Below are 15,433 nucleotides of genomic sequence, written 5' to 3'. Positions count from 1 at the left end.
AAAATGCTATATCTCGAGATTGGCTCATATTACCTCGGGATGATAATTGTTTCTTATGTGAAATTTTCCAAGGAACACGACGAAATTATTAAATTTAAAAAGAATGGCTGCATTTGCCGAAAAATGTAAATTTAGTTTCAAAATACAAAAATTATCCATCTGGCAACACTTCCGGTCGAAAATAATATTTTTTCTGGATTCCTTGGCTCATTTTCTTTAAAATTCATCTATCACTATTTTTCGGGTGTCTTACGTCTATAAATTGTAAAAAAAAAAATAAAAACGAAGTTTACAACTTTTTTCGTAAAAATGTTATATCTCGAAATTGGCTCATATTACCTCGAGATGATAGATGTTTCATATGTGAAATTTTCCAAGGAACACGATGAAATTTTAAAATTCATGATAAAAATGGCGGCATTTGCCGAAAAATGTAAATTTAGTTTTCAAATACAAAAATAATTTATCTGGCAACACTTCCGGTTAAAACTTATATTTTTTCTGTATTCCTTGGTTTATTTTCTTCAAAAACCATCTATCAGTATTTTTCGTACATCTTAAGTCTAAGAGTTGTATGAAAAAGAAAAAAGAGATTTAGAACAAAAAATGCGTGACTTTGCAATAAACGGGGGGGTCCCACAGAGCGGGGGGTATTCCAATCGACACCAAATTTGGGATTTTTCCGAAGTGACGGTAGATGAATAATTCTCCCAGCTTTGAGCAAAATCTGTGATGGTCGTGTCCAAGTTTGTGCTTTTTTGTGGTCACTTCGTATAGAATGACCCTTGTCCAGAGTGTCTGATAAGTTTACTAAACACATTCAATGATTCGTTCGGATCTTTTCATATTTTTTTTTGATATTCATCTCGATTCGCTAGTGTTAATAACACTGCTATTGATTATTTTTCGAAAGTATTTTGCAGAAATGATTTGGCAAATCGTGGTTTTTTCGCGACATTAAGAATTAACGTGCATTTTTAAATTGATGAGGCTTATTTTTACGCAGATATCGAGAATTTTATAGATTTCCCTCCTCATCCGTTTCCCCAAAATCAAATTCATTTCGAAATTTATCCCACGCTAGGTTACGGCTTAACTTCGGCTTGTATTCTCGTTTACGGACGAGTTAGATGTCTTCCTAAACTGTATTGAAAGTGAATAACCTCTTCGCTGCACTTCAACGATCCAGTCTTCAATAATACGTTCTTCTTCTATTGTCAGATTCATCTGGTTGGAACGAAAACTATAGACTGTTCCGAAAATTATAAATACATCTTCTTTCTTGAATAAAACAAAAAATACAGGATTTTTCGGGTCATTTTATTCTGAAATATAGATAGTAAATGTTTTCTTTCCAGTTTCAATTCAAGTTGGGATTATTTTTCGTAGGATACGCGAGTTCTCTAACTTTTCTCTTAACACTACTCATAAGCTTTTGCACAGTGTGTTCTCCGACCATTTTTACCACTTTAAGCCAATTTTTTTTTAAACATTGTCCGCTGGTTTGACATATTTCCTCAGCTTTGCCTTGGTCAAAGCCCAAAAAGTTTCAATAGGGCGAATTTCAGGGCAGTTTGGAGGATTCATCTCCTTTGGGACACATGTGACATTATTTGTTTTAAACCACCCTAGTGCATCCTTAGAGTAATGTCAGGCAGCAAGATCAGGCCAAAAGATTGGAGGATTGTTATGCCGCTTAACCATGGGTAACAACCTTTTCTGCAAACACTCTTTCACGTAAATTTTACCATTCATTGTGTCATTCGTAATGAATGGACGAGATATTATCCCACATTAACAAATGGCCTGCCAAACCATTACCTTCTTGCCGAATTTTTCGGTGTAAATGGCTTTCACTGGTCCAGGGACATCCTTTTCCTTCGGTGATGTATAAAATTGCGGTCCTGGCAGAGTCTAATAGGTAGTCCAGTTTTATGTAGGTTTCGTCATCCATGATAACACACCCCATTTTTTTGGTCAGAAGTTTGTCATAAAGCTTCCGAGCTCTCGGTTTCACAGATTCAGCTTGTTTTGGATTTCGTTTTGGCTGCTTCTGTTTCCGACGGGTCTGCAGACCCATTCTTCCATTGGCACGCATAACGTTACTTGCCGAGGTTCCAAGCTTTCTCGCCACATCTCGTACTGATACTGAAGGATGCCGCTTGTAGTATTCCTTAACCTTTTTGTCCATTGTGAGATCAACAGGCCCGGGTTTTCTACCACGTCTTGGGGCATCAGTAAATGTGCACTCTTCACAATACTTCCGCAATGCGGTTTGAACTGCTCCGACACTTATACCTTCTTCTCTGGCTAATTTTCTTATAGAAAGACCACTCACGGTGCCCCATTTGTGCACAATTCGCTATCTTTGCTCGGGAGAAAGGCCACGCATTTTCAAAATTTCGCACTAAATGTTAGAAAAAAAAAACAGCATCAGTTTCTTTTGGATGTAAACAACAGGACGCAGCCAACGTTTGGTTGAATACTGCACGTTATTTCAAATGACGGTTGATCGTAAGTGTATTTATAATCATCGGAACGGTCTATAGTTTGTTCTTTTATCTTTTCCCTTGGCCGAATTGTTGATCTGAAGGCACCATAAAGCCGACCTTCATCGTCAACAGGCTTCAGCAAAATCATTATAATTCTTTTTTCTTGTGCTTTTCACGATTCACCCTTTCGTCGTAGTCCAAAAACAACAAAAACCATCGAAATCATCCTAATTTTCAACTACAGTTCAAACTTAATGAAAAGGAAATTAAAATAAACGTATTGCCAAAATGGCATACGATTTGAAAAACAATGTTCAAGCCCATTAAGCAGACAATGTGTGCAGTAGGGAAAGCGAAAAATAAGTGAACTGGAAATATGATACAGATTTGGAAAAATATACCGCATCCCGACGGGACTTGAACTCGCAATCTCTCTGTCTCCGGCATGGTGTTTTGACTAATTAAACTACGGGGGACGGTTCCACAATCTATATACGTATCACATTCCACTGCCTACTTATTCTATTGCTCACCCCTAACAACTACACACACTGCTGTGCAAGCGTTATTTATAGACTGAAAGGAATGTCTCATCACATACAGAAAAGTCTAAATTTTTCGAACCAAATTTCTATTTTTTAACAACAGCTTTTACCCGTTAACATTCAAGTCCATTAAACAAAATTTAGCTCTACGGAGCGCCTTCCGTTGTTGTGTACACTTGCAAGCACGACTGACATTGGTCTCGATCACACAAGACTAGAAAGTTATCAGCATCAGCTGACTCTTCTGTGTGATGAGACATTCCTTTCAGTCTATGAATAACGCCTGCACAGCAGTGTGTGTAGTTAGGAATGAGCAATAGAATAAGTCGACAGTGGAATGTGATACGCATATAGATTGTGGAACAGTACCACCGTCCCCCTTAGTTCAATTGGTCAAAACACCATGCCGGAGACAGGGAGTTTGCGGGTTCAAAACCGGTCGGGATGCGGTATATTTTGCCAAATCTGTAGCATATTTCCTGTTCGCTTATTTTTCGCTTTCCCTACTGCACACATTGTCTGCTTAATGGACTTGAATGTTAACGGGTAAAAGCCGTTGTTAAAAAAAATTTAGTTCGAAAAATGTTTGAGTCTAGAGAAAAAAACAAAAAAAAATAAAATGAGAATTGTTGGAACTTGCAATTTTTAATTGATAAAACTGACGAATTTCAATATTATGGGTATACATGAGTTTAAAATATGATGCACACTTAGATTTTATTGCCGAGAAATCAACAGCTGATAAATTCAGCGAAATGCTCTACAAGTTTTTGGCAGAATTTTTAAGAACTTTGGCAAACCAGAAGTCAATACCTGCTGTTTCAAGGTAAATCGATATATTTGCTGAATGTTTGTCGAAAAATATTACTGACATTTGTTGAAAAATTCGCTGAGTTCGATCAGCTGTTAATTAAGTGTGTAGTACTAATAGGTAGGTGAATTGTGGGGTTCTTACTCTAATATGTAGTTAATCTTAAGAAATTCATCAACGCCTGTCTAGTAAAACAAAATATAAGGGAAATTGTGCGTTTATAATTTAATTTACACCAAGATCACAAAAAAAAAGTCTTACATCGATCGGGTTTACACACGTGTCAAAATAGTTAAAGCTACAAAGGGCCTTGAAATTTTGTTGGGCTTATTACCATCAGAAAATTAATTTCATTACCAGCGCCATCAAAGGTTTACGTTACTGTTTCCTTTTTCTACCCCCCTATTTATTCGATCTTTGGAAACGCTTTAACAGTATTTAGTTTAGATCAGTTGCGTCTTTTATAACTCTAAATAAATTCACCTGTTTGTTCAATAATTGGTAAAAAATTGCTTACGGTGCTTGATGTTCAGTTTCCTGCTTTAAATGGTAAAAAATAGGTATATCATGTATACGTTTTTTCTTGAACATAAAGCTAGGTAAAAATTTGATAAGAATTTACTTGCTCCTAATTGGCCATAAATAAATTACTTAACTATAGTTTAATCATATGTTTCCATGATTTTGAATCGAATTTTAATACATATGGATTGTGTTTTGCCAGTATGTTAATTGAAAACAATTGACCTAAAATCTAGCAAACTGTAGGTAAAAGATCATTTGAGTGTCTCATTTCTAATTAAACTCTGGTTTCAAAGAACTCTTTTTCCCACTTGCCAGACTAAAATGATGATCAGACTGAAATGTTAGACGCACTGTGCTCTTGACATCGGTCAAAACAATCTTCCGCTGGTCCGCTACCGGTGGCAACCGTAAACGGCTACGGCCAACGCACATAGGACCAATCGATCGCCAATCGGTCGTACCGTTAGTGGAAACAACCGTTTTTCTACGCTACTTCATGCTTCTAGCGCGTAGTCTGACGGTTCTTTTTCTGCTATTTTGTTTTTATTATTTATATACTCCTTTCTAACCATGGTGTAGTTTAATTATGAATTCCAACACTCATCAGCGCACGGCAGTGCTTTGCAGTAGAGAAATATGCAGACACAAACACGTCCAAGTCCCTGCACAAGTTTAAGAAAGCCCGGCCAAGCAGTTCTGACCGGTTGGGACTTCGACAAAGAAATGGAGCCGTCACAGCGCACTCCATGTGCCAGCTTTCCGACCAGCCAGCAGCCGCATGTGAAGAACTGGAAAACTCGTAACTCGACGCTCAAAGCGAGTCTAATGGGTTCTCGTCAGCCGATCGCGAACTAGCAAACTAATAGCAGCAATAGCATCATCACAGGCGTGGAAAATGTGCGAAATGCAGAGCCAGAAAGAGACAGGGAGAGGGAGCGAAGTTTTAAATAACTTCACACTGGCCGGTGGAAACCGGAGCACACTGACTGGGCGATGCAAGTCATCGAGCGAGTACGCTGTAATTGCGAGAATATCTGGCAATTTGCCATCACCTCCTAACAACACTGAAGGGAAACAGGTGGCCACGGTGTTCGAGGATGATGCTGGTATGCACACTCCAAGATACTGGTTCGAATCGAGGTCAAAATGGCTGCTTGTTAGAAGAACATCGCTCGAACGGTAGTTGTGTCCGGATGGGTTACTGATGGGATATCAATATATGTTGGGGGAAAAAAATAAACGTAGTAAAATGTATTAAAGAAAGATCACTCGGTACAGATATGCCAAATTTAAAATGGTCAATTTATTATTAGCATTAAGGTGTGTAAGTTACAGCTGATGAATTTTCACAAAGAAAGAAAGTGGTATCTGGCACAAGATGATAAAAATAATTTGCAGCACAGCTTACCTGGTTAACAAAATAATTTCAATGATGTAAAAAGAGTATGCTATTTAAATATCCATCAAAAATCCATGACGTGAAAAAGTTCTAATCATCTGCCGTTGCAAATATTTAAAAAGAAAATCAAACTTCACGAACACATTTTTCACTTAAACCCTAGACTGATTCTTTTTTAACAAACTGTATAGAATCCGGTCACACTTTCTTACACTACACTTCGATATCATGAGGACTATGTATTCATCAAAAAAGGTCATCTTTGACCGGTTCTTAATGAGCCAGAGAAGGTTAATGAGGGCGAAGCTAATAAAACTTTAGCTAAAAGTTTAAAAAATATTTAAATAACTAAATAAACACTCACCCTTGAAAATCCGTAAAGTAACAACTTATTTTCGCAAAGAACTAAAAACAGGTTTCTAATAGATATATAAATACCATAAGCGTCCCACAAAAATTCATCTGAAGATCAATCAATCTGTCTGTCTGTCTGTCTGTCTGTCTGTCTGCCTGTCTGTCTGTCTGTCTGTCTGTCTGTCTGTCTGTCTGTCTGTCTGTCTGTCTGTCTGTCTGTCTGTCTGTCTGTCTGTCTGTCTGTCTGTCTGTCTGTCTGTCTGTCTGTCTGTCTGTCTGTCTGTCTGTCTGTCTGTCTGTCTGTCTGTCTGTCTGTCTGTCTGTCTGTCTGTCTGTCTGTCTGTCTGTCTGTCTGTCTGTCTGTCTGTCTGTCTGTCTGTCTGTCTGTCTGTCTGTCTGTCTGTCTGTCTGTCTGTCTGTCTGTCTGTCTGTCTGTCTGTCTGTCTGTCTGTCTGTCTGTCTGTCTGTCTGTCTGTCTGTCTGTCTGTCTGTCTGTCTGTCTGTCTGTCTGTCTGTCTGTCTGTCTGTCTGTCTGTCTGTCTGTCTGTCTGTCTGTCTGTCTGTCTGTCTGTCTGTCTGTCTGTCTGTCTGTCTGTCTGTCTGTCTGTCTGTCTGTCTGTCTGTCTGTCTGTCTGTCTGTCTGTCTGTCTGTCTGTCTGTCTGTCTGTCTGTCTGTCTGTCTGTCTGTCTGTCTGTCTGTCTGTCTGTCTGTCTGTCTGTCTGTCTGTCTGTCTGTCTGTCTGTCTGTCTGTCTGTCTGTCTGTCTGTCTGTCTGTCTGTTTGTCTGATGATTTGACAATATTAGGAAATTGAATGTTTTTATAAAAGTATGGTAATAAACGGCAATAGTGTGAAAAAGTAAATATTAATAAACAATATCATACCTTTGCAACATTTACTAATATTATGTTTACATTTGTGGTAGTCTATCTTTCTAACAGACTGAAATTCAATCAGAACGGCGACTTTCTATAACAAGTAACTAATAAATTTCTGTTTCCATAACACGCATTGGGTTATAATCCACCGCCGTACAGCAATAAAAAAAATCCACAACGTACCACTGTGCCAAAAAAATTGGCAAATCATTAACCGACGAAGAGATCATCATGTTTCGCGCAGCTTGCCATCAAATTCGGTAAGAGTGGCAACACGTGAATCTGCACTGAGGCATGTTCGATTAAATAATTACACACTTCATCCTTCTATCTTCCTAGATGCAAAAGAAAAAGATTCCATAGAAGAAGAGCAGCAGCAGCGAAAAGCGAGAATGTAAAACTTACCGATATCGAATTGATAAATCTGCATCCGCAGGCGATCACAGACAAGCCAGAAAGAGACTCATGCTTTCCCTTCCTTTTCCGTATCGTTTTAGTTCATCGTACAACATTTAGCAATCGGCGCTCTTGTGACCAGCTGCTATCGGATCGATCGGACAAATCACTCGGATCGCGGTCTGGCACGGGGAGGAAAGTTCGGTGCACGCAGTGAAATTTGGCAGCATCGCGAGTTTCTCTAGAATACGACGCCGTTGAAACCGTTGATGTTGAAACGTTGATGACGCGTCCCCACCAGTGAGTAAGCAAGAGCTCTCGTTCGCGGCAAACGTCGGTGGTGGGTAGAGAAAAAAAGTGAAATTTCGGTTGGCTTTCGCTCGTTATTACTTTGCATCTCGCGAAGAAACACACGCCGATAATGGTGTTAGTCAAACATTGAGTGTCATTGGCAGTCGAGTGGTAGACAACGCCAGGGTTAAGTGTGTTGGCAAGATAATTTCGGTCGCGATCACGTAGGTTTAGTAGTGGCAATCCGTGGTGATATCCGAAACTTGCGCTGCGCTGACTGAAGTGCTTCCAAAGATCAGAAATCGATTCTCATCCGTTCCCAGCGAAACTTGTTTCGAGTGTTCCGTGAACCGCGTCACTGCGGGTTTCAAGAGGCTTCAATCTAAATAAGTTAGAAAGGTGGCTTAAAGTGTTCGATATCGAATGTGCAACGTGAAACTCGACAAGCGAAGAGTCCTTCCATAATGATACCGATTTGCATCGCTAACGGTAGTGTATGTAATCGTTGTCCCACCCCACAGCAGCTTCCCATCGAAGTCTGTAGTAATAACGCTAGTAATTTGCATCATTAACCGCTGAGATTTGTCCCGCGAACTACACATCATCATCATCAGCAGCATCAGTAACATCCGTGCTAGAAAAGAAAACCAATCGGTTTCCTGTCGCCGTACCTTCGCTGACTTCAACCGGAGAGAAACTAATGAAAATAGGCCTTCTCTGGCGGGTTGATAAATCGGGATCGCCGCCACCTGTCTCTGCGTCGTTCGTCTCCCCCCTCTTCCCGTATGCCCGATCGCTCTGAATTGCTCTTTGTCGTTTTATGCTGAGTGTGGGGCGTTTCCAACGCTCTTGAGAAAGAAAAAAAAGTGGAACACAGTCAGGCCCCAGTTCAGAGCATCCGGTGGCTATTGCCGCGCAGATCTAACGGGTTCAGTGGAGCGTATCATAGAATTGGTCGAACAAGCGCAGTTTGAAAACAGCAAAAAAAGTCTAGCTCGCGCTTCTTTACGACGCTAGGGAAATCATACAGGTGCATGCGAGGCCCAAGCTGGACGTGGAGACGTTCGAGTTCGAGTTCAAGTTTCGCTGATAAAAACGTTGTCATCGTTCGAGAGAAGCTGTCAAGGTGAGTTGTACTGGTAACGAATTATAATGGCGAGCTGACATGTTAAATGTCTTCTTAACCATTTTCAAGGATGTCTTGTGTTACGCCGCTAACGCTGTTATTGACTTTTTTCATTTAAAGTTCTCACGGTTCTAAAAAAGTGAGATTACTGCTATTTGTCATTAAGTTTTGTTGAAAGTCACAACCCAAACTCGTTTGCTACTCTGAATAAAGTATAAATTTTCTGCCAATTCTCCACAACACGGATCTAGTTACATGCAAACATCGTAGAGCATTTTACCACCTGTGGACTTCAAGAAGTGTTATACTTTAGCCAAAATGATTTTTAAAAAATCACACCTCAGTCAGCAGACTAAAAACAGCAACGCCGGCGCAAGCGATGAACCCCACATTAATCTGGATTAGTAAATTTACACATTCTACCAGTTAGACAAACTACAAGCAGAGCTTCTTTCGTCACGCTTTAAGTTAATTTTGCTGCCTTCTACCGAACAAATAAATTCTGAAAACCAGCGGAGCAGCGAAAAAAGAAGGTTTCCACTGACAGAACCAAACACTAGCCACTAGTTTCTATCTAGATTTTTTTGTTTTTGCACCCCGTCTTAGGGCAGAAACAGATTGCACATTTAATACATGCGAAAAAAAAACTGACCGCCATAAAGGAAAGGTCCGTGATTTGCTGAAGCGTATCGCTGTAAAGTGGCCAAAAATGTGTCCGTTCGTTCAACTCGAGATTCAGGTATGCGATGCGATCAGGCCGCCTGGGAATATTTTGTGCATCGCGCTGCCGATGTTTTGGAAATGATACGAAACCGGAAGGTTTCGAGCTGTTTAAATTATAATATTGCAATAAATAAAAATAACGTGATAATTACAATGAGAGACACGGTGTCTCTGGTTGAAGAACTTATCTAAAAAAAATTAGTATCGCTCTAATACTCGTCATTCGAAAGCTTGAGCGGTCCCCTTTAATATCCTACCAAAATTGAATGTTCTATCGGGGGGTCCAGAACAATTTGTTTTCGAACATATATTTGTAATTGAAAAACTAGTGAAATAGAATTTAATTAATAAGTTTCAGAAATACAAAAAGTTATCAGGGTTGTCTGATCGTACTGCAATATTCAGGGTTGTTATTGTTTATATATCAAAACAAAGCTTTACATAATATCAGATTTTTTGGAAAGGGTTAAGTGGGGTAAAAAGACCCTTGAAAATTTGAAGTCGAAAATCAGCTGAAAACAAATAAAATGTTGTGACTTTGATTACATTGATTTTGATTGATGATTGATTTCTTCAAAAATCGACATTCTATCCTATAAAAAAATATAAAATGCCGGTTGTTAAGAGTTTCTGTCGTGGTTTCATTATGGGATATTTGCATTTTTCTTCAAAAAATGGTGATTATTACAACTCTGTTTTGCTTGTCAACGAAACTAGACCCTGTATCTAAGCTATACGTTTTATAGAGCAACTCAAGAGCTTTCATTTGATGTAATTAAAAAATGCGCCGTTTTAGTAACGACCGAGAAATTCCATTATTCATACATGTTTTAAATTATTATTTAAACCCATTGTGTCAGGAGCGCAACTCCGTTTTGTATCGATGTCCCCCAATCGGGCTTAAATTTCCAGGGTTTGTTCATTCATGAAGTAATTTGTACATATTAGTTTTTTTGTGGAAGGAGTTAGTGGGGTGAAATGCAGAGCGGGATTCAGGCGTTGGGGGCCGGGACAGAAATTTTCGTGGGGCCTCTTTTCTCAAAAAAATTAGCTGAAATGATTTACGCTACGCTGGAAGGTGACGAGCAAAACAAAAAAAGGTCCAACCTGTATTCACGTCTGGTCTAGAACCAGGGGACCCCTCGTGTCGGAAGGCCAGGAGCATTTGCAACCTACCCCTCCCCCCACTTGTTTCCGGGCCTGGTGAAATGGCAATGTCCACGTCCAGGTGCTGCTAAAATCATAATGTTACTGTAACTTTGAGTAGAATGCATCGATTTTTCTGCAATTCGGTATGCTTATTGTACCATTAAGAATGTTTGAAGTACTGGGGTTTGTCTTTTTTCAAACCCGTACCCGAATTTTGTTTTTCTGTTGAAACCCGAACCCGACCTGAATCCGAAACCTTTTTTTTCCGATTAAACCCGAACCCGAAAATTTTATTTTTGGGAAACCCGAACCCGAAGCTGTGAAACCCGAGCCCGACCCGAACCCGAGATTGGAGGTCAATTTTTTAAACCAATTTGAGACTGGGATGTTATAGAGCTATAGCCTGTTATAGCCAGCAAATTAAATGTAGGTACAAAATGGAGTTGCGCTCCTTGTGTAACAGGTTCAAATGATGGCCTTAACCTTGTAAAAATCGATTTTTTTAACGGTGCACTTTTTGAAAACGTCCAATATCTAATTATGTAACCTCGACAGCAACTTTCAATAACCGACATTGTATATTTTTATAGGAAAGAATTACCAGATCAATTCTCAGAGAAATCGATTAAGCGAACAAAAAGTTATAGCTTTTTTTTGTCTTTTCAGCAGTTTTTGGACTAAAAATTTTTGAGTCTTTTTTACCCCACTTAAACCTTTTTTTCCCATTCCACCTTTTTTTCCCATTTCAATTACAAAAAAATGTCTGAAAAAAAATTGTTCTGGACCCGCCGATAGAACATTTCAATTTTAGTAGCATATTAAAGGGGACACCATGAGCTTTCGAATGATGAGTATAAGAGCGATACTAATTTTTTTCGGATAAGTTTTTTCTACCAGAGACACCGTGGAGATGCATAGCATATTTGATCAACTGAATGTTGCAGGTAGTTAATTAAAATCAACCGGAACCGGCCAAAGAACCGTTGGCAAATCATTCAACAATTTTGATTCTGATAAAATTCCGTTTAGAAAAAATCAAATACAGTGGACCCCTCCCTATGGCAGACCAGTCAGATGAACTCAATTTATGCGAAAACTCGAGGGATTTTCAAAAAACTTTAATCGGGAAATATCTTACCCAATTAATCTGCATCAGAATCACTAGAAACATTTGTAGGGTAGAACTACCTTGGATGAACCACTTGCTTCAATGGAGCACCCCGACAAAAAACTCTTTATTTTTATTGTTTCTTCGTCTTCGGTGTAAAATGGTACAGACTAAACTATGTGTTTAATCCTAGTTTTAAAAGACGTTTTCGACATACCATAATCTTAGAAACTGCTTACATTATTGTATGCGCTTTAACTGGAGCTAAATGGCCTGAAATAGCCGTAATTAGTTCTATGTACAGGAAGATTGCTGGCTGAAAAGCTTCGAAGATTACGTCGAGGGATGTTAAAATTGATTTGCTGAAACAGTTCCGGACAGTCGATGTTCCCTTCGATGATGTCGAAAATGAACATCCGCTAGAGCTTGATTCGACGAGTCGATAAAGTGTCCAAGCTGATAAGCATACAACGTGCTGAGTAATGTGGTAGAGCCATAAGATCCCTCCATGAAAGTCTGCGTAATGCATAGTCCACAAATTTCTTTTGTATTCGTTCAATTTTAGCAGTAAAAGTCACTTGATACGGTGCCCAGATTGCAACCGCATACTCTAGGATTCTGCGAACCAAGGTACAGAAAAGCGTTTTTAGAGTATAGACATCAGTGAAGTCGGATGTTTGCCCTTGTAACAACCCCAGCATTGCAAATACTTTAGCTGTAATGATTGAAATGTGATCGTGAAACTGCAACTCAGAATCTATTGTGACACCTATCTCGCGAATGGACTGGACCCGTTCCAACGTAATGCTATTGATGTGGTATGGATAATTGATTGCATCTAGGCAAGGAGTAAACCTGATCAATTTACATTTAGTAACATTCAAGTTCATTCCATTTTCACAAAACCACAAAAAGAGCTAGTTTATAAAACGATAGGCAAGGCTAAACAGTCCAGCTCGGATGAAATTATTCGGTTTAGTTTGAAATCGGCAGTAAAAATATGTTTCGGAGACCTCATTCGGCAACAAACATCATTTACGAACAGGTTGAAGATAAGTGGACCAAGCACGCTCCCTTGTAGCACACCTGAAGTGATGACGAATTCTCTGGAGTACGCTGAGTTAACACAGACTGATGTTCTTCGAATTGTGAGGTAGAAGTGTATCCATTCGGTGATATGTTCTGGAAATTCCACATGCTTGAACTTTTCAATGGCGTAATTGTGTGGAACAACATCGAACGCTTTAGAAAAGTCGAAATAAACCGAGTCAACTTGCTTTCTGTTTTCGACTTCTTTGAATAAGTAGTTCATGTAACACATTAGGTTAGTCGTTGTTGACCTAAGCTGCATAAACCCATGTTGGTGCTCTGATATCACAGATTTTACAGCTCTGTAGAATACAGTTTGAATCATTGTTTCGAATACCTTTTCGAGTGAACACAAGATTGATACTCCACGATAGTTTTCCACTTGATGAGTGCTGCCTGACTTATGAATAGGCACAGTTCTATAAAATTTCCAGATATCGGGGAAAGTCTTATTTAAAAGCGATAGGTTGAAGAGACAAGCAACAGGAAAAGCCAATGTAGATGCACAATTTTTCAGAAACAGTAGTGGTAATCCATCGACTCCGGCTCCTTTAGTCGGATCAATGTGTTCGAGTTCTGTTTGAACTTCGTTAGTTGAAACAGTAAATACTGAGAGATTGATGGAATACGTTGGTACCCGCTGAGTGGAGTCTGGATGCAAAGCGGGTGTCACTGTGCTATAAACACTGACAAGGAAATTGGCAAATAAGTTGGTCGCTTCGTAATTGGAGTTAGAACTTGTTCCATTATGTTCAACATTGGATGGTATCCTGGGGCTCGCCTTCAAAGACTTGACATGTTACAAAAAGACTTCGGATTCTGCCTCATGTTCTTCTCTATACGTTTCAGCAAGGTGTTCTTTATATACAGCTTCCATATCACGAAGAGAGTTGCAATTTTTTGTGGTTCTGTTGTTGCGGCAAAGGTCAGCTGTCCAACAAGACTTACGCATTGGAACACTGTAAGGACGTCTTCGTATACGCGGGACATTTTCAGTCAGAACTTCCAACAGTTTTTCATAGAAGATAGACACATCCACATCAATTGAATCACCTATTTGATACTACCGCCAGTCGATAGACATAATGACGTTATTTTGAGCATCGAAGTCACAGTTTCCAAAATCTTCTAACGCCATAAAACCAGTTTGTTGCTCACTTTCCTCGAAAACGTCATTGTTAACATCAAGCAAAATGACCAACGACTTGTGAATAGGATCAACTCGTAACCACCCGCTATATTAACTCAATTTCTCTTAACATATAGTGGAACTACTTTGAATGGACCACGTCCTCTAGTGGTCCACTAGTTAAATTAACTTAATTTATGCGAAAACTCGAGTAATTTCCAGAAAAATTCCCTCGGGGAACTTCTCATCCAGTTAATTTACTTCAGAATAACGAGAAACATTTCCGAAATTAAATCTATGTCAAGAGAATTAACAGTTTTTCGTCAGGGTGGTCCACTGAAGGAAGTGGTCCATGCAAGGGGCCCTATCCTAAATCGAAATTAAAAAATGTCTGTGATGCGGATTGGCTGGATAAGGTGTTTCCTGGTGGAAGTTTCGAGTTTTCGCACAAATTGAGTAATCTGGCGGGTGGTCCACTATGAGAAAAAGATCCACCATAGGTTAATTTACCTTAAGCTAAAATTTACAAATGTTTTTCGTGATTCTGATGTAGAACAGTTGGATAAGATGTTTTCCAAAGGAAATTTTCTGGAAATTCCTTGAGTTTTTGCATAAATTGTGTTAATCTGCCCGGTGGTTCACTGGAGGACGTGGTCTGGTATTCCAAGATAGTTTTACTCTAAATTTCAATTGATGTCAAAAGAATAAACAGTTTTTCGTCAGAGTGATCCACTGAAGAAAGTGGTCCATCCAAGCTAGTTCTTTCCTACATTGTGACCAGGGTTGCCGGAGATGATTGCAAAATTATCAAAAGAACGCATGCGTTTCCTAGGGTAAATCGTCTGTTTAACTCTATTCATCATAGGATAAATTAACCTATAGTGGACCACCCGCTAGATTAACTCAATTCATGCAAAAATTCCGATTTTTGTTAAAAGAAATTGATTCAATCTGACAGGTGGTCCACTATAGGTTACAAATAAGGGTCCACTATAGGTTAATTAACCCTATAAATTGGAATTGATAAATGTTTCTCGTAACTCTTATGCATACTAGCTGGATAAGATATTTCCCGATGGAAGTTTTCTGGAAATATCTCGGGTTTTCGCCTAAATTGAATTAATCTGACGAGTGGTCCACTAAAGAGCGTGGTCCATCCAAGGTACGTGATTGCAAAATCATCAAAAGAGATCATTCATTTTCTAAAGTGAATCGTCAGTCTAACGCTATTCATCTTAACATAAATCGGAATTCATAAATGTTTCTCGTAATTCTAATGCAGTTTAGCAGGATAAAATGTTTCCCGATGGAATTTTTCTAGAAATTCTTTGAGTTTTTGCATAAATTAAGTTAATCTGGTGGCTGGTCCACTATAGAAAAGGAGTCCTACATTATTTACCCTAGAGTTGCACGAGTTT

General features: G+C 39.1%; 1 protein-coding gene across 6 annotated transcripts in view; it reads left to right on the top strand.

The window, feature by feature from the left end:
- Positions 1 to 15,433, top strand: part of LOC129726899 (serine proteinase stubble) — a 134,787-nt gene that overhangs the window by 35,671 nt on the left and 83,683 nt on the right. For 5 of the 6 annotated variants that reach the window (XM_055684117.1, XM_055684119.1, XM_055684118.1 and 2 more), the window contains exon 2: positions 7,502 to 8,817. The exons of the other annotated variant lie outside the window; for it this stretch is intronic. The gene's annotated coding sequence lies outside the window, so the exon portion shown is untranslated. The remainder of the gene's footprint in view (positions 1 to 7,501; positions 8,818 to 15,433) is intronic. 6 annotated transcript variants of the gene reach the window in all.

The sequence above is a fragment of the Wyeomyia smithii genome, chromosome 3 (assembly GCF_029784165.1).
Source record: "Wyeomyia smithii strain HCP4-BCI-WySm-NY-G18 chromosome 3, ASM2978416v1, whole genome shotgun sequence".
Lineage (NCBI taxonomy): Eukaryota > Metazoa > Arthropoda > Insecta > Diptera > Culicidae > Wyeomyia > Wyeomyia smithii.
The sequence above is the reverse complement of the archived record's forward strand: the minus strand, read 5'-3'. Positions and strand labels throughout refer to the sequence as shown.